Below are 26,462 nucleotides of genomic sequence, written 5' to 3'. Positions count from 1 at the left end.
TAGTTTTCTTCATTGTGGTACAGTATTCTGTTATGCATATCGACCACACTTTATTTACCCATTCCATCATTGATGGGCACTTGGGTAGCTTCTAGTTTGGTGTTATTAAGAATAATGTACTATGAATATTCTTGTAACTATATTTGTGTGCACCTATATATGCATTTCTTTTGGATTTAGACGTAGGGGGTGAATTGCTGAGTCATAGGTTAGACATATGCTTAACTTTACAGGCAACAAAGTAGTTACACCAACTTAAACTCTCACAACAGCTCTATATCCTCACAACATTTGATATTGTCAGCCTTTTTAATTTTAGCCATTCTGGGAACTAGGAAGAACCAAAGTGGAACTGGCATCAGATACCAAAGCACTCATGTGCTCCACCCCTCCTCATTTAGAGGATTTAAACAAGAAAAATACTAAACCCTCCCCCGCCCCCACCCCCACCCCTGCCTCCTACTGGCTTATAAAATAACTCCTTCATTTCCTCTGAGAGTTTGTTCAAATCTCACTTCCTCAGTGAGGTAGACCAACCCTTACTTTATTCAACACCAAAATCTCTCCCCTTGATCCCAGCACTCCTGATCCATTTTACGACGCTCCACTTTTACATTTTCCCACTTACTACTTCCTTACATACTATAACATTTTCTCATTTATGTTTTTGGTTTATTATCTCTCTCTCTGTTAGAATGTTAGTTTCACAAGGGCAGAGCTCTTGTATATTTTGTTCACTGGGATATTCCAGGAACCTGGAACAGGGCACCTAGAGCACCCCCCATGGTAAGTTCTATAAATACTGTTGAGTGAATAAGAGGGAATTTATTGTGTCACAAGAGATGTCAGGACTGGGGTGGTGAGGATGGTTGGTTCTGTGGCTCAGGGAGAACCATGTCCTCTCATGCTGCCCGTCTGTCACCCTCAGCGTGCTAACTTGTCCTCTTTGGCTAGGTCTGTGCACGGTTGCAAGATGGCTGCTGCAGCTCCAGGAATCTCTGGCATCACCTGTCAATAAGACATCCAGCAGCAGCAGCAGCAGGGTGGCTGCTATCTGCCTCTCATTTATTGCCTGTTTCTCCTTAATCAGTGAGGAGTCATATATTATTATTATTATTATTATTTTAAAACCACACTTGTGCCCTGGCCAGTTTGGCTCAGCGGTTAGAGTGTCAGCCCACAGACCAAAGAGTTGTGGGTTTGATTTCGGTCAAGGGCATGTACCAGGGTTGTGGTTGGATCCCGGGCCCTGGTTGGGGTTGTGTGGGAGGCAACCAATCAATGTGTCTCTCTCACATCATGCTTTTCTCTCTCTCCACCATTCACCCCTCCCACTCTATCTGGAAGAAACAGAAACCACACTTGAATATAAAACAATTGACATAAAAATAAATCCATATAATTGCATTAGTTTCCAAGCTAATCCTTACAGACAAAAATACATATTCTAAATATAAATTACAACAATGTTAGATTTGTAAGAAATATGTCAGTAAATTTATGAAATGTTAAGAAGGCGTTTCTGGGTATAGTGAGTAGAATAATTTGAGAGTGCAAGAGAAGGAGACAAGATGGCTGAAGCCCAAGGAAGTTCTGTCCACTTGCTCCAAGCACAGGACTGGACTTGAGGCTGAACTGCAGAATATTCAACTTGAAAACTCACCTGAAAACAGCTGACTGGAAATGCTGAGAGCAAGGAGAGTGGAAAGGAGAGAGGAGGAGATGCGAAGTGGGTGAGCGAACCTGCAGCTGCGTAGCCGGGGTGGGAAGATGAGGGAAGGTGCGGAGGCGCAGCTCCGGCCTCCTGGGAGTGGGGGACTCAGCCCCACACAGAGATCCCCAAACAAGAGCAACAGAGAAGGGAAGGGGAGCCCACTGTAGCATCAGACAGTGGGAATTAGAGGTGTCTGGCCCATCAGAGGGACTCAGCACTGTCCCAGGCTAAAAGCCAATGCGCGGTTATACCACCAGCCTGGAAAGCTCCCCTGAGTGTGGGAGTCAGAGAGCCCACAAAGCAGAACAGTGCACCTGAGAAGGGGTCTGAGTGGAAAATAAAGCAGTGAATTTGAGGGGCCAGGTATTCATTGAAAGAACTTTGATGGGGGCTAGCCAGAGGCACATTCCTCCCCACTTCAAGCGAAGAGGAGGCATGTGCCCTCCCCTCCCCCCCAAGGGCATAGCCCTGGGCACCCCAGCAGCAGGGCCTGGCTGCCCTGTCTGGCCAAGTGGAAGCCTGGGCAGAAGTCCCGCCCAGTGAGAGCCAGTAGTGCCGAAAGATTAAAGAGCCAATGAGGGAATTGCTTTTTCTTTTCTCTCCTTTAAAAAAATATTATCTCCCCTGCTTGGCGGGGGCAACCAGGAGGTGCCAGCAACCAGGCAAAGCTGAGGCATTGGAAGGAGAGGAAGAAATGCTACCCTCCTAGAAGCTATAGGCACCACCCTCAACACAAATCTGTTTAAACCACCCTGACTGGTCCTGATGCCTCACAGAGCCCTATGCCATGGGGGAGAGGAAAGCAGCCCAGAACAAACACATACAAGTGGCCAGGTCCAAAGGCAACCCGGCCTCTGGGCTAGGAAAACCCTGTCAGATGGACTGTATGGGATCCTGCCCTGCAGAGCTTCAGCCAGGAGGCCCAGGGCCAGGCCAAGACAGCGATTCTCATTGGCCTGCACCAGAGAATTGCCCAAGAGGACAGGGATCCACATCCAAGGGGCCAGACCCAACAACATCAGAGCAGAAACCAGTGAGTTCCATAAATAGCAGAGCCAAGGTTTATTTTGTTGTTGTATTGGTGGTTGTTTAGGTGTGTATGTGTTTTTAATTTTAATTTTTAATTAATTTTTCTTCTTCTTTTCTTTCCCCATTTTTTCTATTTTCCTATTCTATATTGTATTCAATTTAGCATTATTACTCTCTAAAATTACTATTATTATTTCAGTCATTATTTTCTACCTTTCTTTATTTTTATTTATCTTTTTATACTTACCATATTTCTGGTATCTGTCTTCTTTGCTTTCATATTTTTCTTCTCTTTGTCTCCCTCTCCTAACTCTTTGGGTCTCATGATTTCTAGTAGTGTGTGTGTGTGTGTGTGTTTGTCTTTAATCTTTGTATTGAGGCTGGTGCTTTTATCATTGTCTATGCTGATATATTTTCAGTTGCTTTTTAGTTTGGTCTGGTTTTTGCCTTGACTTCTTTACTTCATATACATATATATTTTTTTCCCTCTTCCAAGTTTTTGGTCTCATGCCTTTGTTTCTGTTGCCTTAGGTGATGTATCAGTGAAAATTCTGCTGCGTATGTCTGAAATATTGTTGCCTACAGTTTCTTCTAGGATTTTTATGGATTCATGAGTCACATTTAAGTCTTTTATCCATTTTGAGTTTATTCTTGTGTATGGTGTAAGTTGATGGTCTAGTTTCATTTTTTTGCATGTAGCTGTCCAATTTTCCCAACACCATTTATTAAAGTGGATGTCTTTACTCCATTGTATGCTCTTGCTTCCTTTGTCAAATATTAATTGAGCATATTGCCTTGGGTCCATTTCTGGATTCTCTGTTCTGTTCCACTGGTCTATATGCCTGTTCTTGTGCCATTACCAGGCTGTTTTGATTACAGTGGCTTTGTGGTATAACCTGAAATCTGGTAATGTGATCCCTCCTACTTTGTTCTTTTATTTCAAGATTGCTGTGGCTATTCAAGGTCTTTTTTGGTTCCATATGAACTTTTGAAGCATTTGTTCTAATTCTGTGAAGTATGTTGTTGGTATTTTGATGGGGATTGCATTGAATCTATAGATTGCTTTGGGTAGTATGGACATTTTAATGATGTTAATTCTTCCAATGCATGAACAAGGTATGTCCTTCCACTTTTTAATATCTTCTTCTATTTCTTTTTTCAATGACCTGTAGTTTTCTGCAAATAGGTCCTTTATTTCTTTGGTTAAGTTTATTCCTAGATATCTTAATTTTTTTTTGCTGCAGTGATAAATGGGATTGTTTTCTTAGTTTTTCTTTCTGTGAATTCATCATTGTTATATAAGAATGCCATCGATTTCTTGACATTAATTTTTGTATCCTGCTACTTTGCCAATTCATTTATTAAGTCTAGTAAATTTTTGATGGAGTCTTTAGGGTTTTCTATGTATAATATCATGTCACTTGCAAATGATGAAAGTTTCACTTCCTCCTTTCCAATTTGGATCCCTTTTATTTTTTCTTCCTGTCTGATTGCTGTGGCTAAGACTTCCAGTACTATGTTAAATAAGAGTGGCGAAAGTGGGCATCCGTGTCTTGTTCCTGTTCTTAAGGGAAATGCTTTTAATTTTCGCCCACTGAGTATGATGTTGGCCATAGGTCTTTCATATATGGCCTTTATTATGTTGAGATATGATCCCTCTATTCCCACATTGCTGAGCGTTTTTATCAGAAATGGATGCTGGATTTCGTCAAAGGCTTTTTTGGCATCTATTGATATGATCATGTGGTTCTTATTCATTTTGTTTATGTGGTGTATCACATTTATTGATTTGTGAATATTGTACCAGCCTTACATCCCTGGGATGAATCCTACTTGGTCATGGTGAATAATTTTTTTGATGTCTTGCTGGATTCAATTTGCTAGTATTTTGTTCAGGATTTTGACATCTATGTTCATCAGCGATATTGGCCTATAGTTTTCTTTCTTTGTAGTATCTTTTTCTGATTTTGGAATTAGAACTATGCTGGCCTCACAGACCGAGTGTAGAAATCTTCCTTCTTCTGGAATTTTTTGAAATAGTTTGAGGAGAATGGGTGTTAGTTCTTTTTTGAATGTTCGGTAAAACTCCCCCTTGATGCCATCAGGGCCTGGGCTTTTGTTTGCTGGGAGAGTCTTGATTACATCTTCAATTTCTTAGTTGTTACTGGTCTGTTCAAGTTTTCTCTCTCTTCCCAGTTCAGTTTTGGGAGACTATGTGTTTCCAGAAATTTGTCCATTTTGCTTAGATTGTCGAATTTGTTGCCATATAATTATTTATAGCAGTTGTTAACAATCTTTTGTATTTCTGTGGTGTCAGTTGTTACTTTTCCTCTTTCATTTCTGATTTTGTGTATTTGGGTCCTCACTCTTTGTTTATTGGTGAGTCTAGCTAAGGGTCCATCAATCTTGTTCATCTTTTCGAAAAACTAGCTCTTTGTTTCATTGATCCTTTCAATTGTTTTTTTTTTTGGTCTCTATGTCATTTATTTCTGCTTTGATCTTTACTATTTCCTTCCTTCTACTTGCTCTGAGGTTTTCTTTTTGTTTGCTTTCTAATTCTTTAAGTTGTGAGGTTAGGCAGTCAATTAGAAATTTTTCTTGTTTCTGGAGGTAAGCCTGTAGTGCTATGAACTTCCCTGTCAGAACTGCTTTTGCTGCATCCCATAACTTTTTGTTGTTGTGTGTTCATTTTCATTGGTTTCCAGGAAGTTTTTAAAATTTCTTCCTTGATCTCCTCGGTAATGCATCCATTGTTTAATAACATGCTATTTAGCCTCCATGTGTTCCAATATCTTTGCATGTTCTTGTTGCAGTTGATTTCTAGTTTCATGCCATTGTGATCTGAGAAGATGCTTGATATGATTTCAATCTTCTTGAATTTGTAGAGACTTAGTTTGTGTCCTAATATGTGATCTGTCTTTGAGAATGTCTCATGTGCACTTGAGAAGAATGTGAATTCTGTCGTTTTGGGGTGTAATTCTCTGTAGATATCTACTAAATCTATTTGGTCTAGTGGTTCCTTTAGAGTCTCTGTTTCCTTGCTTATTTTTTGTCTAGAGGATCTATCCAGTGATGTCAGCGGGGTGTTGAAGTCCCCTGCTATGATTGTATTGCTGTCGATTTCTCCTTTGAAGTCCTCCAGACGTCATTATTTTGGTGCTCCTATATTGGGTGCATATATGTTTATCAGGGTTATATATTCCTGTTGGATAGATCCTTTCAATATTATGTAGTGGCCTTCTTTGTTTCTAGTTATGGCCTTCATTTTGAAATCTATTTTATCAGTTATGAGTATTGCTACCCCAGCTTTTTTTTCCTTTCTGTTTGCTTGGAAGATTTTTTTCCATCCCTTCACTTTCAACCTATGTGAGTCTTTTGTTGTGAGGTGGGTCTCTTGTGAACAACATATAGATGAGTCATGCTTTCTTATTTAATCAGCTACTCTGTGTCTTTTTATCTGAGCATTCAATCTAGTTACATTTAAGGTGATTATTGATATGTACTTATTTATTGCCATTTTTGTTTAGTGCGGTTCTATTTTTCTTCCCGTTTCTACTGCTAATTACAGCAGTCCTTTTAACATTGCTTGCAGTGCTGGTTTGGTGCTAATGTAGTCCCTTTGCCTTTTTTTTTTTGGTCTGGGACACTCTTTATTTGACCTTCTATTTTGAATGATAGCCTTGCTGGGTAGAGTAGTCTTGGATTCAGATCCTTGTTTTTCATAACCTTGATTACCTCATGCCATTCCCTTCTGGCTTGTACTGTTTCTGTTGAGAAGTCAGCTGAGAACCTCATGAGTGTTCCTTTGTAGGTAACCTGTTTCTTATCTCTTGCGGCTTTTAGGATTCTATCTGTCTTTAAATTTTGGCATTTTGATTACTATGTGTCTTGGTGTGGGCCTGTTTGGGTTCTTCTTACTTGGGGTTCTCTGTGCTTCTTGAACTTGAATGTCTTCTTCCTTCACCAAATTAGGGAAGTTTTTTGTCACTATTTCTTCAAACATATTCTCTAACCCTTGCTCATTTTCTTCTTCTTTGGGGACTTCTATGATGCGAATATTATTACGTTTACAGTTGTCCCATAATTCTCTTAAGCTGTCTTTCTGTTTTTTAATCGTTTTTTCCTTTTGGTTTTCTGATTGGTTGATTTTTTTCTACCTTGTCTTCTAATTCACTGATCCAGTCTTCTGCTTCCTCTACTCTGCTGTTTAGACCTTCCAATATGTTCTTTATTTCTAATATGTCATTCTTCATTTCTTCTTGGTGGTATTTAATTTCCAACTGGTTGATTTTCAGCATTTCTATGTCTTTACTCATGGTGCTCATGTCCTTACACATGCTGTTGAGCTTTCTCAAGATCATGGCTCTGAATTCTATTTCTGTTAACTTGCTTAACTGCACCTCATTTATCTCATCTTCGGTAGAGGTCTCTTGTTATTTCATTTCACATTCGTTTCTTTATTTCACCATTTTGGCTATCTCAGTGGGCTTTGGAGCCTGCCAATTTTTTCCTGTGGGTGTTGGTGTTCTGCTGTTTGTGGCACCCTCTACTGGGTTCGGATGAACGTGGGAGGACCCACGTTAAACACCACTGTGAAGTCTTACCTTCCTGGGCAGAGTTGCAAGCCTAGGAATGGTTCAGTTATTCTCTAGCTTTTTGCCTGGAGGCTATTAGTCACGGTTACTTGAAGAGCCTTGGCTTCTCAGTTGAATGAAAATCTCCCTCAGGTGTTCAGGGTAAGGGGATTTCCTGAGGTTGGGGGTAGATGCTGGCTGTTAATGAGCCTCAGTTTGCATTTCAATAGCCACTGGGTGGGGTGGAATCTCTGAGGGAGGGGCTGCCGCCTCTCCCCAGAGCCCTGAGAAAGAGTAAGATGACTGCAACTCAGCATAAGCTCTGAGTGCCCTCCAAATCCCTAGTATCCCCACACAGTTCCAGTCCAGTCCACCCTCCCTCTGCAGGAGCCCAAGGTGATTGGCTGTGGCTATTTTAGTGTCTGTCCTGGCTCTGCGCTGTGGAGCAGCTAGGGAGTGTAAGCCAAAGCACGCTGCTCACAGCTCAGACTTCTGCTGTCTGTCGGCTCCCAGCCCCCCTCTCGCACCTCCACAGTCCTACCAGTATTGAGTCAGTGTCCCTGGTTATATGGTTTTGCAAGCTACTTTTCTGCTGCTTTTTCCTCACAATTTGTCTTTATTTTAGTTGTAATTCCAGTTTGGTCCTGGGAGATGATCTGTGTAGCTTCCATTCACTCTGCCTCCATTTTAGAATCCCCTCTAGTATTCTTCTTAGTGTATGTATGTGGGTAGGTCTGTATGTATGTTTTCAGTTTGTATATCTTTTAATCTTTTTGTTGAGGCTGGTGCTTTTATCATTGTTGATGCTGCTATATATTTTTCTCAGGTTCTTTTTGGTTTGGTCTGGTGTTGCTTTGACTTCCTTCCTTTTTCTTTTTCTCTTTTATTCCTCTTTTTTTTTTTTAATTTCTTATTAATTTATTTTTGTTACAGACGTTTCTCCTTTTTTTCCCCATTGACATCCTCCTCCCCATCCTCCCCACCCCATACCCAGCTTTGTTGTTCATGTCCATCGGTTATACGTATATGCATGTAAGTCTATGGTTTTTCTCTTCCCTCCCCCACTACCCTCTCTTCTGAGGGTTGTCAGTTTGTACCCTACTCCATGTCTCTGGGTCTACCCAATTCCTCAGACTGTTATGTTCATTATAGTCCACAAATAAGTGAGATCATGTGATATTTGTCTTTCTCTGCTTGGCTTGTTTCACTCAGGATAATACTTTCAGGTCCCCCCATGTTGTCTCAAAGGATAAGAGATCTTTCTTTCGTACAGCTGCATAGTACTCCATTGTGTATATGTACCAGAGCTTTTTTTATCCATTCGTCTACTAATAGACACTTGGGTTGTTTTCTCTCTCTTCTAATTTGTTTGGTTTCACATCTCCTAGTGTTCTTGTGTGTGTGCTTTTTGTTTTTTTTTGTGTGTGTCTTTTAATCTTTTCATTGAGGCAATTGATTTTATTATTATTAGTGCTGATTTTTTTGGCAGGGGGATCTTTTTGTTTGGTCTGGTATTGCTTTGTTTTGATCTGTCAATGCCAATATAACAGTTGGCATGACAGGGTTGAAATGGAAGGGGTTGGGACTCACAATTAACAACCCTGAGGGCTGAGCCCACCACCAACGGACAACAGCAATGAAGACTCAGATTCAACAGGAGAGCACACATAACCCACACAAGGGTCATTCCTAGAGTACCCAGCTTAGAAGATCAAGGAGACTACTCCAACGGGTCCCACAAGAAGGTCACACAGCAGTTTTATCTAATACATAGTGACTGACCTATGTGTTTCAATATGCCTCACCTGGCCCCATACTACCAGACTGCTAAAATGATGAGACAAAAAGACAATGCCCAAATAAAAGAAAAGGAGGAATCTTTAGAAAAGGAACTACATGAAATAGAGGAAAGCAGTTTATCAGATAAAGAATTCAAAGCAATGGTGTTAAGGGTGCTTAAACAACTTGGTGATAATTAGAAGCAACTTAATGAGAACTACACCAGCATAAAAAAAGAGATAGAAACTATAAATAAAAATCAAGTAAAAATGAAGAATGGTATAGCTGATATAAAAAATACCTTGGAACGATTTAATAGTACATTAGAAGAAGCTGAAGACTGAATCAGTGAGTTAGAAGACAAGGCAGAAAAAAGACAGCCAATTAGAACAGCAAATGGAAAAAAAATTAAAAGTAGGAGGAGAGTTTAAGGGACCTTTGGGACAATACAAAATGTAACAACATTCACATCATAGGGTTACCAGAAGGAGAAGAAGTGAAGAAAGAAATAGAGAACCTGTTTGAAGAAATTATGACAGGCAATGTCCCTAACCTGGTGAAGGAAAAAGTCACATAAGTTGAGGAGACACAGAGAGTCCCAATCAAGAGGAACCCAAAAAGACCCAACACCTAGACACATCATAATTAAAATGGCAAATGTTAAAGATAAAGAAAGAATCCTAAAGACAGCAAGAGAGAGACAGAAAGGTACCTACAATGGAACTCCCATTAGACTGTCAGCTGAATTCTCAATAGAAACACTGCAGGCCAGAATGGAGTGGCATGAAGTATACAAAATAATAAAAAGCAAGGGTCTGAATCCAATACTACACTATCCAGCAAGGCTATTATTCAAAATTGAAAGGGAAATAAAGAGCTTTGCAGACAAAAAAAGGCTAAAGGAATTTACTGCAAAAAGTACTGTTGTAAGAAGAAGAAGAAATATATAGAGAGAGAGAGCAACACAGGCATAAAGAATAAAAATGACAAAACATAAGTACCAATCAATAATAACCTTAAATGTAAAAGGCTTAAATGCTCAAAACAAAACACATAGGGTAGCTGAATGAGTAAGAAAACATGACCCATATATATGCTGTGTACAAGAGATCCATCTCAGAACAAAAGACTCACATGGGATGAAAGTGATGGGATGGAAAAATATTTTCCATGCAAATGTAAACAAACAAACAAAAAAGCTGGTGTAGCAATACTCATATCTGATAAGAAAGACTTCAAAATGAAGGCAAGAATAAGAGACAAAGAAAGTCACTACATAATATTAAAAGGTTTGATCCAACAAGAGGATATAACCCTGGTAAACATATATGCACTGAATACAGGAGCACCAAAATATATTTTAAAACATCTGGAGGACTTCAAGGGAGAGATTGACAGCAATACAATCATGGTAGGGTATTTCAACACTCCGCTGACATCACTGGATAGACCTAGACAAAAAGTTAAGAAAACAGAGACCCTGTACTAGATCAGCTAAATTTAATTTATATTTACAGAACATTTCACCCCAAAACTGTAGAATATACATTCTTCTCAAGTGCACACAGGACATTCTCAAAGATAAACCACACATTAGCATACAAACTAAGTCTCTACAACTTCAAGAAGACTGAAATCATATCAAACATCTTCTCAGATCACAATGGTGTGAAATTAGAAATCAATTACAATGAAACATTCAAAAGCATTTAAATACATGGATGCTAAATAACATGCTATTAAACAATGAATGGGTTTCCAATGAAATCACAAAAGAAATCATTAACTTCCTGGAAACTAATGGAAATGGACACACAACACAAAATCTATGGGACACAGCGAAAGCAGCAGTCCTGAGAGGGAAGTTGATAGCCTACCTCAAGAAACAAGAAAAATTTCTAATAAACTATCTAAGCCTACAATTTCTTTTAAAAAACTATAAAGGGAACAAAAAGAATAACCCAGAACTCATAGAAGGAAGGAAATAATAAAGATCAGAGTGGATATAAATAACATAGAGACTAAAAAAACAATCCAAAAGATCAATGAAACCAAGAGCGAATTCTTTGAAAAGATAAACTAAATTGATCAACCTTGAGCTGGACTCACCAAGAAATAAAGAGAGAAGACCCAAATTAATAGAATCAGAAACAAATGAGAAGCAGTAACAACTGACACTATAGAAACACAAAGGATTGTAAGAAAATACTATGAACAATTATTTGCCAACAAATTTGACAACTTAACCTTAGTGAAATGGGCAAATTCCTAGAATCATACTGTCTTCCAAAACTCAAAAGAGTCAGAAAATCAGAACACACCAACAACAACTAAAAAAATAGAAGCAGTAATCAATAAACTCCCAGCAAACAAAAGCCCTGGTCTGGACTGCTTCACAGGGGAGTTTTACAAAACATACAAAGAAGAACTACCACCAATTCTTCCCAAACTATTCCAAGAAATTCGAGAGAGGGGAAGACTCCCAATCTCTTTTTTGAGGCCAACATAATCCTAATCCCAAAACCAGACAAAGACATTACAAAGAAAGAAAAAATTACAGGCCATTATTGCTGATGAACATAGACACCAAAATCCTCATAAAAATATTAGCAAATTGAACCCAGCAATACATTAAAAAAATTATACACCATGACCAAGTGGGACTTATCTCAGGGATGCAAGGCTGGTACAATATTTGCAAGTCAATAAATGTGGTATACCTCATAAACAAAATGAAAGATAAAAATCATATGATCATATCAATAGACGCTGAAAAAGCATTCAACAAAATCCATCACCCATTTCTGATAAAAATACACAGCAAAGTGGGAATAGAAGGATCATACTGCAACATAATAAAGGTCATATATGACAAACCTACAGCCAACATCATACTCAATGGGCAAAAACTAAAAGCATTTCCCTTAAACAGGAACAGGACAGGGATGTCTGCTTTCACCACTCTTATTCAGCATAGCATTAGAAGTGTTAGGCACAGCAATGAGATGAGTAGAAAAAATAAAAGGCATCCAAATTGGAAAGGAGGAAGTGAAACTGTCATTATTCAGAGATGACATGATATTTTACATAGAAAACCCTAAAACTCCACCAAAAAACTACTAGATTTAATAAATGAATTTGTTACACATCTAGAAATTGTTGGCATTTTTATACATCAATAATGAATGCATAGAAAGAGAAACTAGCCCTGGCCGGTTTGGCTCAGCGGTTAGAGCGTTGGCCTGCGGTCCTGAGAGACCCGGGTTCGGTTCCCGCTAAGGGCGTGTACCTCGGTTGCAGTTTGTCCCCGGCCCTGGTTGGGTCGTGTGGGTGGCAACCACTCGATGTGTCCCTTTCACGTTGATGTTTCTCTCTCTCTCCGTCCCACACTCTATCTGAACAAAAAATAGAAAAAATGTGAGGATAAAAAAAAAAAAAAGAAAGAGAAACTAAAAAAAAAAAAAAAAAAAAAAAAAAATCCCATTTACCATTGCAACAAAAAAGATTAAGATACCTGGGAATAAACTTAGCCAAGGAGATAAAAGACTTGTTCTCAGAAAACTACAGGACATTGAAAAAAGAAATAGAGGAAGATATTAAAAAGTGGAAGCATATATCATGTTCATGGATTGGAAGAATTAACATCATTAAAATGTCCATACTACCCAAAGCAATCTGTAGATTCAATGCAACCCCTATTATAATACCAAGGCATATTTTACAGATCTAGAACAAATACTTCAAAAGTTTATATGGAACCAAAAAAGACTCCAAATACCCACAGATACCTTGAAAAAGAACAAAGTTGAAGGGAGTCTCAATTCCAGCTATCAGGTTATACTACAAAGCTACTGTAATCAAAGCAGCCTGGTACTGGCACAAGAACAGGCATATAGATCAATGAAACAGAGCAGAGAACCCAGAAATCAACTGAAGACATTATGCTCAACTAATATTTGACAAAGGAAGCAAGAGCATACAATGGAGTAAATAAGTCTCCTCAATAAATGGTGTTGGGGAAATTGGATAGATACATGCAAAAAAAATGGAACTAGACCACCAAGTTACACTATGCACAAGAATAAATTCAAAATGTATAAAAGGGTTAAATGTAACTTGTGAAACCATAAAAACCTTAGAAAATAAGGTAGGCAACAAAATCTCAGACATCACAGGAAGCAGAATTATCAGTGAAAATTTCTCTCACCTAGGGCCAGAGAAACAAAAGAAAATATTAATAAGTGGGACTACATCAAACTAAAAAGCTTCTGCACAGCAAAAGAAACCAGCATCAAAATGAAAAGGGAATCCACTGTATGGGAGAACATATTTGCCAATGGTACAGCAGATAAGGGGTTAATTTCCAAAATATATAGAGTACTCATGCAACTCAACAAAAGGAAGACAATCAGTCCAGTTAAAAAAAGGGTAGAGGATCTTAATAGACACTTCTCCAAACAGGACATACAAATGGCTAAGAGACATATGGAAAAATGCTCACTAACCATCAGAAAGATGCAAATTAAAATGACTATGAGGTATCACCTCACACCTGCCAGAATGACTGCCATCAACAAATCATTAATCAAGTGCCGGCAAGGATGTGGAGAAAAGGGGATGCTAATACACTGCTTGGTGGGAATGCAGATTGGTGCAGCCCCTAGGGAAAACAATATGGTGTTTCCTCAAAAAAGTAAAAGTTGAACTGCCATTTGACCCAGTGATTCTACTTCTGGAATATATTCTGAAAAGCCTGAAACACCAATCAGAAAGAATATATGTACCTCCATGTTCACAGCAGCATTATTTACAATAGCTAGGATCTGGAAACAGCCCAAGTAGCCATCAATAGATGAGTGGATTAAAAAGCTGTGGTACATTTACACAATGGAATACTATGCAGCTGTAAGAAAAAAAGATCTTTTACCCTCTGAGCCTACGTGGAGGGACCTAGAGAGTATTATGCTAAGTGAAATAAGGCAGTCAGAGAAAGACAAGTATCACATGCTCTTACTTTTTGTGGAATATAATGAACAAAATAAGATGATGAACAAAATTTATCTAGAGACATGGAATTAGGGAACAGACAGACAAACCTCAGAGGGAAATGGGTGGGGGAGTGGGGAGAGATAAACCAAAGAACTTATATGCATGTATGTATAACCAATGGACACAGAACAGTGAGGTGAAGGCAGGGGTTGGCAACAGGAATGTGGAGGAGGATAACGATGGGGGAAAAGAAAAGACATCTGTAATAAAAAAATTAATAAAATAAATTAAAAAAATAATTTGACATTGCTTTTAAAAGTTTAATAGCTGGAAAATTATTTTTAAAAATCCATACTGTTATTTATTTTGATAAAATTTTTGAGAGAAAAGAATGGGTAAATCTTCCATGAGGATGATTAAAGGACTGACTTGACTATATTAAAGTAAGACAAAGTATCTTTTGAAACCGTAAAAATGTATTTAAAAACACAAAATTTCTATAAAGCATGATACAACCCAAACACGAGAGCCAACTTACACTTTTTTTTTTCCTCCAATTTTTATTAGTTTATTTTTGTTACAGATGTTTCTGCTTTTATTTTTATTTTTTGGTCTGATCAACTAAATGTATCTTTTATCTAACTTAGGTTATAGGTCAAATGGATTAAGAAATTTCACTTTTGCTAAGAAAATGAAAAAGTGGTCAAGGACCTGTGGAGCCTGTTTAATATTGTTTTGAAACAATAAAGAATATTTAACGTGAAAATGTTAATTAAAAGTGGACTATATCAGTTACAGTATTGTTCAACATATCTGTAAGGTTCATGCTTATAACATCTGAAGAGAAAATAACCACCAATCACCCTGTTAATCCATCGGGCATTGCTTGCTGAGTTAAGTTTGTCCTTGTTAAAGAAATTATCTTTGTTTCCCCCTCTCAGGAATGCATGTAAAACAGTTCCTGTCTCAATGTATGCCTAAGGCAAAAAGTTCAATGCTCAATTACCTGCTCTCTGAAGTCTCATATTTTGCAATAAGCAAGTAAAATAGCATTTTAATCAGAAGTCTTGACCCATGCTCTTCCCTTTCCCTTCTCAGCCCTGCAAGCTATTTGGCATATGAAGGTCCTGACCTGAGAAAACCATCTTGGTTAACCACAGCGAGGAGAAGGAAAAATGCAACACCTAGGAGATTTCAGTAAACAGTAGAATCATGCCAACCTAATCTGTGTTAAAATGCTTGGAATGTGGGAGCCGCTGATGATGCCTGTTGTCTGTGTGTCTGACTGAATCCTTTCTTTTCTCAGAGCAGCAAAGCAAAGCCTGGGAACCAGGCCAAATGCCTGCCACTTACCTTAAATTGATCAGCCACTTTGAGATTAAAACCCCTGAAAGCTGCCACACCGTGAAAACAAGGCCTCCTTCACATTAAAGGCAAATTGCGACTTTGGGTTTGCTGTGATCTTTTTTCCATTTTATCCAGTTTTTCACAGTGCACACCCCCCGCCCCCCCCTTTCCATTTATGCTCCAATGTAGAAGCCAATAGTTACAGCATCTTGGCCAAGCATTCATTAAGGTTTATAAGAACAAAATTTATGGTTATTTAGGAGTTGGCACAAAGACAGACTGTTGCTAGAAAAAGAAAAAGGAATACAGGTGGGAAATCTAAGCCTCAACAAAGGCCCATACTATATAGCAGTGTGCTAGGCTCCCAGTGAGATGGGAGGAAAATGATACCGTATTTAAAACCGGCTACTCCTCTATTCTGGATCCTTCCCATTTTATGGCTCTGTAGATTATTGAAACAAATATACTAGTCATTCCAAGAGATTTTTCTGTCTTGTGTAAGTGCTACCATTTACAGGAGGAGCAGGTATTGAGCTAGATATATATTAACCTAAGTGATACTCTGTCATGGACAAAAGTACATTGAAAAAATGTGTGTGTGTGTGTGTGTGTGTATACACACACACATATATGTGTGTGTATGTGTATATATATTTACATATATATAATAAATAATATATATATAAATAAAAATAATGAATCAGAATGCGGGCTCTCCCATGAAGAGAAGAGTCATGTTATCGTTCTCAGTAGACCTTACATAATGGCAGGGCTTGCATTCCCAAAAATGTAGGGTGTGGGTAAAACACACCCTTAATCTTTGAGTTCGGGTAGTAATGTGGAATTCTGGCACAGGCTGGAAGTTTATATTCTCCCTCAGGAAATACTGTTAATGATTTTAAAAAAACAACCTTTTCGTTTTCTGCTCAAGGGAAATAAGAAGGCTCCCTGTCCTGTCATTTGCAATATTTGTAAAGCAAGCATTTTAAGAACATATTTTAATCTCTTCTCATTGTTATACAAGAAGTACCTAGGAGTATTTGCATGTATTAAAAAATATATACATCTTCAGAGTTTCATAATATGAACTGTTCTCAAAATATCACTTGTTTTAGCTGTGCCAGAAACTTACTGTATGATGTAGGGAAAGTTAATTTAAATGCCCAACCATCTCCTGTTATCAAATGGGAATATTGATACCAACAATAATAATCATCATAATAATATACTCTACCAGGTGTGGCGTCCACTTCCATGACCTGGCACACACTAGATTGTTTTCCCCTTTCTTCTCCACGAAATTAAGTTCATCTTTTTTACTGACTTTGTTTTGGAAATTTCCTGCCTAATTCTTTTTGTTTCTTTTTATCAGTATCACCTCAACATGGAATAATATAGACTGTCATATAAACTTGCATTTGTTCACATGATGCTCTGCAAAGTATCTATTTCCTTGTGCATGCATAGACAAGAGCACTTTCTCCTAACCACACACATGGCAGGGGGCAGGACTTTCTTGATATCTCTCCACCAACAAGATCCTCTTTAACTTTGGAAAATTGAATATGCATGCAATCTTTTGTATCATTTCACAAAATGCTAAGTAGAACTTTGGCTGCATGAACACACAATGTGATCATCATTTGCAGATAATACTGCTTATTTCTGGGCATGGGCAAGTATGTCTACTAAGCAGTGATTAGAAGTCACTTCCCATGTTTTGCAGAGTGCCATAAAGCCAGAGCCATCACAGAAGGAACAGAAAAAGCCATGGTTCAGACTGGTGCTGATCTCTGTATCTTTTTAACCAGTTTGCCTTAAAACTGTGTCATTTAAATTTTCTATCATGACTAATAGACTTTCATCTTGACTACTGATTTTATCATAATTTCCAAGTCTTCATACTTTGCATTTTCTGTCAGTTCTGATTCTTGCATATTTCATTAGTTAGTATTTACGGAATGCCTGATATAGGTTCAGTGTTAGGCTCAGGGTAATTGGAAAATCCCTATATGACAAGAAGTAGTTGATTTAAAAACACAGAGCAAGCAAACTGACACATATTTCACGATGAAACAGCCAATGTGGCAGTTCAGGAGGTGTGTACCGAAGTGATCACAGAAGGTACAGGAATTGAACAGGACCTAGAGGGATGATGGAGAAAGGAGGGAAGTCTCTCTGAGAGAGGAGCATGGCACAAACAAAGGCATAGAGGTGGGAATGAACTTGGTGAACTCACAAATCAGCCAAGGCATGCTTTGGGCAGACAGATGAGAATGTGGTTAAGTGTGTTGGGAAATAGGACTAAGAGAGAGACCAGAGCCAACTATTACAAGGCCTTAAAAATCAGAGGAGCCCTGGCCGGTTTGGCTCAGCAGTTAGAGCATCGGCCTGTGGACGATCAAACAGAGGAGTTATGATTGTCTTATGAAAAAAATGGGACCCCCTTAAGGTTTTGAGTTGGGAATGTAAGATTTAAGAGAACTATCAATTCTTTTTGATGCAAAGGGTCCTAGACATGGGGAATCAGAACACCCAGGCTTCGGTCTCATTTTCACTATTTTCAAGACCTGCAGTCTTGAGCTGGTTAGTGACTCTGTCTGTGCCTTAGTTCTTACAATCATAAAACAGGAATGATGATACTTGCCTTGCCAGTCTGGTTCAGCACACCACCGACAGCCACTGGAGCTACTCAGGTGTGCTGGAATCAGGATGCGGAGGGCAGCAGCGGCTGCGGAAACTGAGTAGAGGAAACAAATCACAGAATGCTGCAAACACGGACACCATATCGTATAGCTGACTCCGGTCCACTGGTCTCCAGATAAAATAATACTTCCAATTGACTTCTTTTCCTAAAACTCGGTCTCCTCTCCTCGGCGACTCTGTGAACCCTGAAATTTTGCTGCTCTCTCTCCCCTTCCTTGTTCCTTTTCAGAAGGAGTTCTTCGGTTCCTGCTTACCCCACCCAAGAGAGCTCAGAACCTCCGAGAAGTCACCAACAGGTTCCCAAAAGGCCTGTGTCTACTATTTCTCTTCTATTCACCTTGTACACTCCTTCTGTTAACACTGTCTTAGTTGTGCCTTCTTATTTTCTCTAAGTCTCCAGAGTGAGTCTGTCTCTAAATGATTGTTTGTTTCCTACCTAAAAGAACTCACTTTCCCCCACTTTTCCAAATCTCCCACTGATTCCTTTTCCTCCTGCTGGTCATCTGATCTTTCTGATTACTCATTACCAGCGCACTTCTATTTCCTCCCATTCTCTCAACTCATTCTTCAATATTCTTGCAGCCGAAAGGATGTCAAGTTTTGATGAGGATGTGGGGGGCAAAAACTCATTTAGTGCTGGTGAGACTGTAAATTGGTACAACCAATAGGAAATCAATTTGGCAACACTTAGTAAAGTCAAAGATGCTCAGACCCTGTTCCTAAATATCTGCCCCAATAACAATTGTGGTCATAGACTGAGTGCTCACTTTGTGTAAGACTCTTTTCTCCCTTTTTAATTCTCTTGAAGGAGATGCTATCATTATCCAGTTTTACAGAAGAGGAAACTGAGGCACAGGTAAATGAAATATCACACACATGGTCACACTGTTGCGACCTTGTGATGGAGCTTGGATTTGGAGTGCGCGGTTGGGCTTTACATCATTGCAACCTGAAAATATTTCCGAAGTGCAGGGTCGGGCAGACCCACACTACCACAGGAAGCTTTTACTATAGCAGCAGTGGCATTTGATTCTTGTGAAGGTGGCTCCTGTAGACCTATGACCTTCTATGAGGTCCTTGAAGGTGGGGACCAAGTTGTGTTCATCTTTGTATCCACAGTACTTGGCAAAGTGTCTGACATGGATTAGGTACATAAATAGTTATTGAATAAGTAAATGATAAAATAAAAATCAGAATTGCCCTGGCTAGTTTTGCTCAGTGGTTACAGCTTCAGCCCTCAGCCAAAAGGGTCTTGGGTCTGATTTTGGTCAAGGGCACATACCTGGGTTGCAGGTTCAATCCCACCCTGGAATCTATGTGTCTCTCTCACATTGATGATTCTCTCTCTCTCTCCCCCTCCCTCCCTTCCACTCTCTCTAAAAATGGAAAAATACCCTTGGGTGAGGATTAACAACAACAACAACAACAACAACAACAACAACAAAATCAAGATCAAGGGAACAAAGAGAAAAGCAAGTCTTCTAAACATAAACAAATCTTCTAAACATATGTATGTATGTATGTATGTGTGTTTGTGTGTATTTGAGCATCAGATTTGGTTCTGGAAACTAGGGAAAAAGAAACACAGAAAATCACATTATCTTTGCCAAAAGGAAAAGGCAACATTCTCAGGGAAGCCTGTAATTTATACCTAATTACATGACTCCCCCCTTATCTGCAGGGAATATGTTCCAGGACCCCCAGGGGGTGCCTGAAACCACAGATATCACTGAACCCTACATATACTCTGCTTTCTCCTATACATACACACCCATGATAAAGTTTAATTTGTAAATTAGGCACAGTAAGAGATTAACAATGATTAAAAATAGAACTGTAATAAAAGTTATGTGAATGTGCATTCTCTCTCTCAAAATATCTTACTACACTATACTCATCCTTCCCTTGGGATGATGTGAGATGATGAGATGCCCACGTGAGGAGACGAAGGGAGGGAACAACACAGGAGCTGCAGCGGAGCGTTAGGCTGCTGTCGACTCGCAGGTGCTGCGGCGGAGGAGCTTCAACATTGGCACAGATTTCTTTTCCCTCTTCACTGCTTCATGGATAGAAGATCCATTCTTACCACAGATCCTGGCGACCTCAGCATACCAACTTTTTCTTTCCTCATCAAGTCCAGAAATTCACCTTTCCACTTAAGAAAGTATTGTATGGCTTCTCATATCTGACTTGCCAGTCTCACTACTCTTGAGCTTTGGGGCCATTAGTGGGCAAAACAAGGGTGACTTGAACACAAGTGTTGCAATACCGTGACCGCGGATCTGATAACCAAGACGGCTGCGAAGAGCCCAGCGGGTGGGGAGCATGTGCAGCGTGGAAACGCTGGCCAGAGGGATGCTTCAGGTCCTGGTGCGGACAGAGCAGGATGGCATGAGACCTCATCATGCTACTCAGGACAGCACACACTTTGAAACTTATGAATTGTTTATTTCTGGAATTTCCCATTGAATACTTTCAGACTGTAGTTGACTGAGGGTAACTGAAACCATGAGAGTGAAATTGCGAATAAGGGGGGATGACTGTCCTTGAATAAGATTGTTTTGTTCATTATCATTTCGTTATAAGGATCATGAGGAAAAAAATCAATTCCTAGTAGGGCAGCTGTCTATGGAGTTTGGACGTTCTCCCCATGTTACACTGTTTTCTCCAGGGACTGGTTCCCCCACACCCCAAGAATGTGCACGTGAGGTGATCTGGCATGCCTACATGGTCCCAGGATGAGGGAGTGTGGGGACGGGGGGAGTGGCCCTGCGAGGGAAAGGCCTCCCATCCAGATGTGTCCCTCCTGGCACCCTGAGCTAGAATAAGCAGGTTGGAAAATAACTATCATACTTATATTTATTCATCTTTCTTCAGTGTATGTATAGCTCACATTTATTTCAATGTTTCATATTAGAAATATTTGGGTATTTGAAGTTTGGTGATATTTTTGTGACCAGAAATATGCCATAGGAACTTAACTCTTGTTTTACTCTCCATTAGCCTATGGTGAAATTGGTTTCCTGTTAGTAAAAATACATCCTTTAAATTAAAGTAGAAGTTTCCAAGAACTTATCCCTGACATTAAGTGAGGACTTCCTGCATGTCTAATTAACTTTTGGTTGAAGGAATTTAAGTAATATTGTATAAATTGATTTTTCCAAGCAGAAATTTTATATTAATTGAAGAATATGTATCTATGAATGACGACCTGGTTGTCAAAGGGCTATAACCAGAATTTCCCAGTACCTCTTACAAAAGATCCCTAAATTTATTTTTTGTTTTCTTTTCTTTTTAAAATATGTTTTTATTGATTTTAGAGAGAAAGAGAGGAAGAAAAAGGGAGAGAGAAATAGACACATTGATGAGAGAGAAACATCAATTGGTTGCCTCCCCCCCACCACCCCCACTGGAGATAGAGCTTCCAACCTAGACATGTGCCCTCACCAGGAATCCAACTGATGACCTCTTGGTGCATGGGATGATGTTCAACTGAGCCACACTGGTCAGGGCTAAATTTATTTTTTAAATGTGACAATATTACCAGGAAAATACATGTTGCTTTGTTGTTGGTAAAATACCATTCCAATCAATCATCAATGTAATTCACAAGGGCATATTTTTAAATCTTATGTCAAGTGTCCTTTCAGCATACAGGGATGGGCAAAAGTAGGTTTGCAGCTGTGAGCACACAAAACTGAGTTTGTTCTATTATTATTTATTAATGATTGTATTCTTTTCCATATGAACAACTGTAACCCTACTTTTGCCCACCCCTGTATTTGGTTTGAGGCACTGTGTGGATCAGTAAAAGAGGATATACTTTGAATCAGGTATCCTTGGGTTCAGTTCCTAGTTCTGCCACTTACTTGCTATGAGATCCTGGAAAAATTCTAGATCCTTGGCTGTAAAAAATTCAGTTTCTCAGCTGTAAAAACTAAACAGTATGTAAGATAGTATACATCAGTACATAATATAGTGGACCTCATATAGTAGCCACTCAGTCAGTGATGGTTATTATTAAGGATAAAAATTCAATCACCCCCTGGTTGGCCTTAATTAGGACACTTGAAAGCATTCCATATATTTTAGGGCATATATTATATTCCATATATTTTAGGAGTGAACATCCTTTAGATGGTTCCCCTGGGGCATGTTGCCTTTGGCTGTTGCCTGGCTGATTGTTGCCAAAACAATCACTATTTTAGCGCTCACCCTCAGGATGTTGCCATATGTTGCAACATGGAAGCTGGAATTTTTTGCCTGTCTGAAGCCCTCTTGCTTTCAGTGGTACTATTTTTCCGCTGGCATCTATCATACAAATCCCGCTGGAGCAGACACTAGAATTTTCTTAGATTTATGCCGTCCCTTTTTAATCTTCACAGTCTGCATACTGGTCTTTATCACCTGCCTTCACTCACCTTGTTCCAGTTCTTTCTGTACAAGGAACCAGGACAATCTTCCTCAAACTCGGAGTTCAATGTTCAATTATCCTTTTCAAAAATTTAAGAGAGAAAATGTGCTGTCAGATTATGAGTCCATCCATATCAGTATTTTGTTTCTAAACCAAGGAACATTTTATGTGGTGTCTCAAAAGGTTGTGAAAATACTTTAGTCATTTTTAACAACTTCCTAATAATCTATTATCTATATATCTAGAATTTCTTTGTTTCCCCAGGATATGTTTCTTGATATAGATAATGACATACTGTATGGTAGAGAGAGACCCAAAAGAGAAAGGATATGGGTCCTATTTTAGTTTAATCTCAAGATTTCTGCAGAGAATGGGAAACAGTCACCCAAGGTATGTAAGCTAGAGGTGTTTAAACTGTGGTGATAATTGGGATCATGTGTTTATTATTTCAACAAAGTGGAGAGAAAAATGCTCTGATCTGGTGGTTTCTGCTTCTCCCAGAAAGTGGAACTTCAGAAGGAAAATGCAAGGGGATATCTAGGCCCACACAGAAAACACATGACAAAGCTCTGCTTAGGAGGAAGGACAATAATAACTATGTTAAGTGGCACCATTAACTTAGAACTTTCTGTTCCCAAGTTTCATTGTCTTTTTGAATCCTGATGTGCGCTCATCCGATACTGACTCAGCATTTAGGTGCTTCCCAATGATTTCCTACATAGTTCAACTACTCAGCTCATCATCAATCACAAAGATCTCTTCATTGACTACTGAGAGAAAGCTCTGTTGCCAGGCATCGAAGCACAAATAAAGTAGCATATGACTGCAGTGGACATTCATAAGATATTTGGATTCTTTTTTGGCTGTTCGGTGTTCAAGCTCCTTCTTATTTGCAGAAATGCCCCAGTGTGTGGTATTGGTGGGATGGAAAGAGAATGGGGCAGGTGTCCCTTTTTCCTATGCCTCTGGTAGCTAGAATATGGACATATGATGCAGCTGAGAGAATTTCTCTCCTTGGTGCTTTTATTCTGAAAGAAGTGAGACAAAGACACAGGGGTCATTTAGAAATTATTTATGGTAGCAAAAAGAGTCCAGCAGCCAGTGCATTAAGGCAGGAGTGGTGTGGCCAGCAGAACCAGATCGTTCCTGAGGCCTGAACTTGACTGTGATTCTTACTGCTCAGTAGGTTCCTGCCTACTTTCTGAATCTGCCCCTCCAGCCTCTTTGTATTGCCTGAGTTAGAGAAGACTTCTTCTGCCTCTCAGCTAGGTCTGACTAATGAAATATAAGTACAACTCCTTTCTACCCCTGCTGTCTCAGGGGTTCAGTCTGCCTTCCTCTTGTGGCTCCACTATTTCAGCATGGCTTCCACATTTGCTGCAGAAGAAAAAGAATGTGAGAACTTACTTGCTCTTACATGCTTTGGACCAGAAGCAAACACAGCACTTCCTCTCATGACCACTAGCCAGAACAAGTCATATGACTCCACCTGACTGCAAGGAGGCAGGAAGTGTCATCTTCCTGTGTCTAGGAGGGAGGGGAGATTCACGTATGTAGGCACTAGAAGTCTGTGCCATAAAGAGTACAGACTAAGTGCTTAAAGTTCACTAAAGGAAGAAGGTGATAGAGACTTAGAGAGTCAGAGAAGGTATATCCAAAACAGCTTGAGTGCTTCTTCAGAGTTACTCTGGACCCTCAGCCACTGGCTCTGCCTCCATCTCAGCTGCATTGTCCAAGTGGTTCTAGTGCCTGGTGCCAACCAATCACTGGGAGGGCTGGGCTGTGTAGCTTCCTTCTCCTGTCTTTTCTGGACTTGAATGAAATGCTGCACAGCAGGCTGTGAAATCTGGCTTTCCAAGAAGATGCCAAAGTGGCTGAATGTGGCAACCTATAAGGCTGGGAAGCTAACTGCCTATCGGTCCAACTTTGACTAAATGGAAAACAGGAGTCATGAGGTAAGCAGGCAGATACATTCCATGTTCTTCTGCCTTCCCATAAGGCACAGTTTCTCCACAGGTCAGCCAGACCTGCTATGTCTTGCCCATTGTAAAGCACTGCCCAACGTGGATCTTCCAGCATGTGTGGCTTTCACCGTGTATGGCTTACCTTCTTTTCTACTTTTACTTTCTTTTCCCCTTACTCTTGCTGGCTTGGGATTGTTTTCCCAAATAAAACATTGTGAGGAAAACCTCAGTTTCCTCCTCTGTTGCTTGTCTCTCTGCTAAGACCACACTCACACTGTAGGCCTCCAAATGTGTGGGGTTTTCCCCTGCACATTAAACATGTCTCCGATTCTCAGTGGACATCTACAATTCGATTCAGTTCTGACACTATCTATCTCAAGTTGTTGTCAGACACCACAAGTTGAGGGCTCATTCCCACGTGACTATCCCCATCGGAGGCCAACTGAAAGTCCCAGATTGTCATCTGTACTTCTGGCCAACTAGCAATAATTCAGGGTTCCCAAGACCCCCCTTTCAGGTTCAGTAATTTGCTAGAACAGCTCACGGAAATCAGGGAAGCACTTATATTTACGAGTTTATTATATAACAAGGGATATGATAAAGGGTACAGATAAATAGCCAGATGATGAGATACATTCAGTGAGGTCTGGGAGTGTCCTGAGGGCAGGGGCTGCTATCCCCATGGAGTTGGGATGTCATGCTTCCAGCGTGTAGTTGTGTTCACCAACCAAGAAGCTCTCTGCACTCCATAGTGTAGGGGTTTTTAATGGATGCTTCCTCACATAGGCATAATTGATTATTAACTCAATCTCCAAACCCTCTCTGCTCTCCAGCGGATGGGGGATTGGGCTAAAAATTCCAAGCTTCTAATCATGGCTTGGTCATCCTGGTGACTAACACACATCCTGAAGTTATTCAGGAGCCCACCAAGAATCACCTCATTAAAAAAAAAAGATTCTCTTATCACCCAGAAAATTTCAATGGACTTAGGAACTTTGAGTCAGGAATCGGTGTCAAAGACCAAAAGATATTCCTAGCAACTTTATTGATTAGGAAATTGCAGAGGTCTTAGGAGCTCTGGCCAGGAGCCAGGGATGAAGACCTATATATATATTTCTTATTATATCACAATATCACTATCATTAACACATCAGGTATTTCTGACTCTGGTTCTGCTTTCTAGACAACCCAGACTAAAAGAAGGCTTCATGCAAAACAAATTAATATTATACAGTACATTAAAGGTTTAAAAATACAAATTATGTGTTTGATTTACATTAAGAAAACTCGAAGAATAACAGTTTAGTAATTATAAATGGAGAGGTAATTGTGTATAGTCAGATACTTATTCATATTTACCAATCTTTCCCTGTTGTTTTTTCCCCCAAAGTTAAAATAGCAAGTCACTTTTATCATCCTATATATATTTTTTGCATTTAAAAATTTTTATTTTTCAATCACAATTGACATACAACTTAGTTTTAGGTGTACAACCCAGTTATTAGACATTTAAATAACTTATGAAGTGATCATCCCAATAAATCTAGTACCCATCTGACACCATACATAGTTAATACAATATTATTGACTATATTCCTTATGCTGTACTTTACATCCCCATGACTATTCTGTAACTATCAATTTGTACTTCTTAATCCCTTCACCTTTTCCACCCATTCCTCCCCTAATCTTCTCCCATCTGGCAACCATCAGTCTGTTCTCTGTATCTATGAATATGTTTCTGTTCTGCTTGTTCGTTTATTTTGTTTTTTTTTTTAAGATTCCACATATAGATGAAATCACATGATATTTGTCTTTCTCTGTCTGACTTATTTCTCTCAGCACAATACCCTCTAGGTCTATCTATGTTGTTGCAATGGCAAGATTTCATTATTATTTATTTATTTATTTATTTATTTATTTATTTATTTATTTATTTATTTTTT

The 26,462-nt window shown here is 39.3% G+C and overlaps 1 long non-coding RNA gene across 1 annotated transcript in view; it reads left to right on the top strand.

The window, feature by feature from the left end:
* The window catches only part of LOC118620059, a 74,224-nt gene extending 58,690 nt beyond the window's left edge, over positions 1-15,534 (top strand). The window contains exon 2 of the long non-coding RNA XR_004957363.1: positions 15,184-15,534. This is a non-coding gene — a long non-coding RNA (uncharacterized LOC118620059). The remainder of the gene's footprint in view (positions 1-15,183) is intronic.
* Positions 15,535-26,462: the final 10,928 nt, after the last annotated feature.

Source organism: Molossus molossus, unplaced genomic scaffold, assembly GCF_014108415.1.
Source record: "Molossus molossus isolate mMolMol1 unplaced genomic scaffold, mMolMol1.p scaffold_m16_p_7, whole genome shotgun sequence".
NCBI lineage: Eukaryota > Metazoa > Chordata > Mammalia > Chiroptera > Molossidae > Molossus > Molossus molossus.
This window is presented reverse-complemented; position numbering and strand designations above follow the sequence as displayed.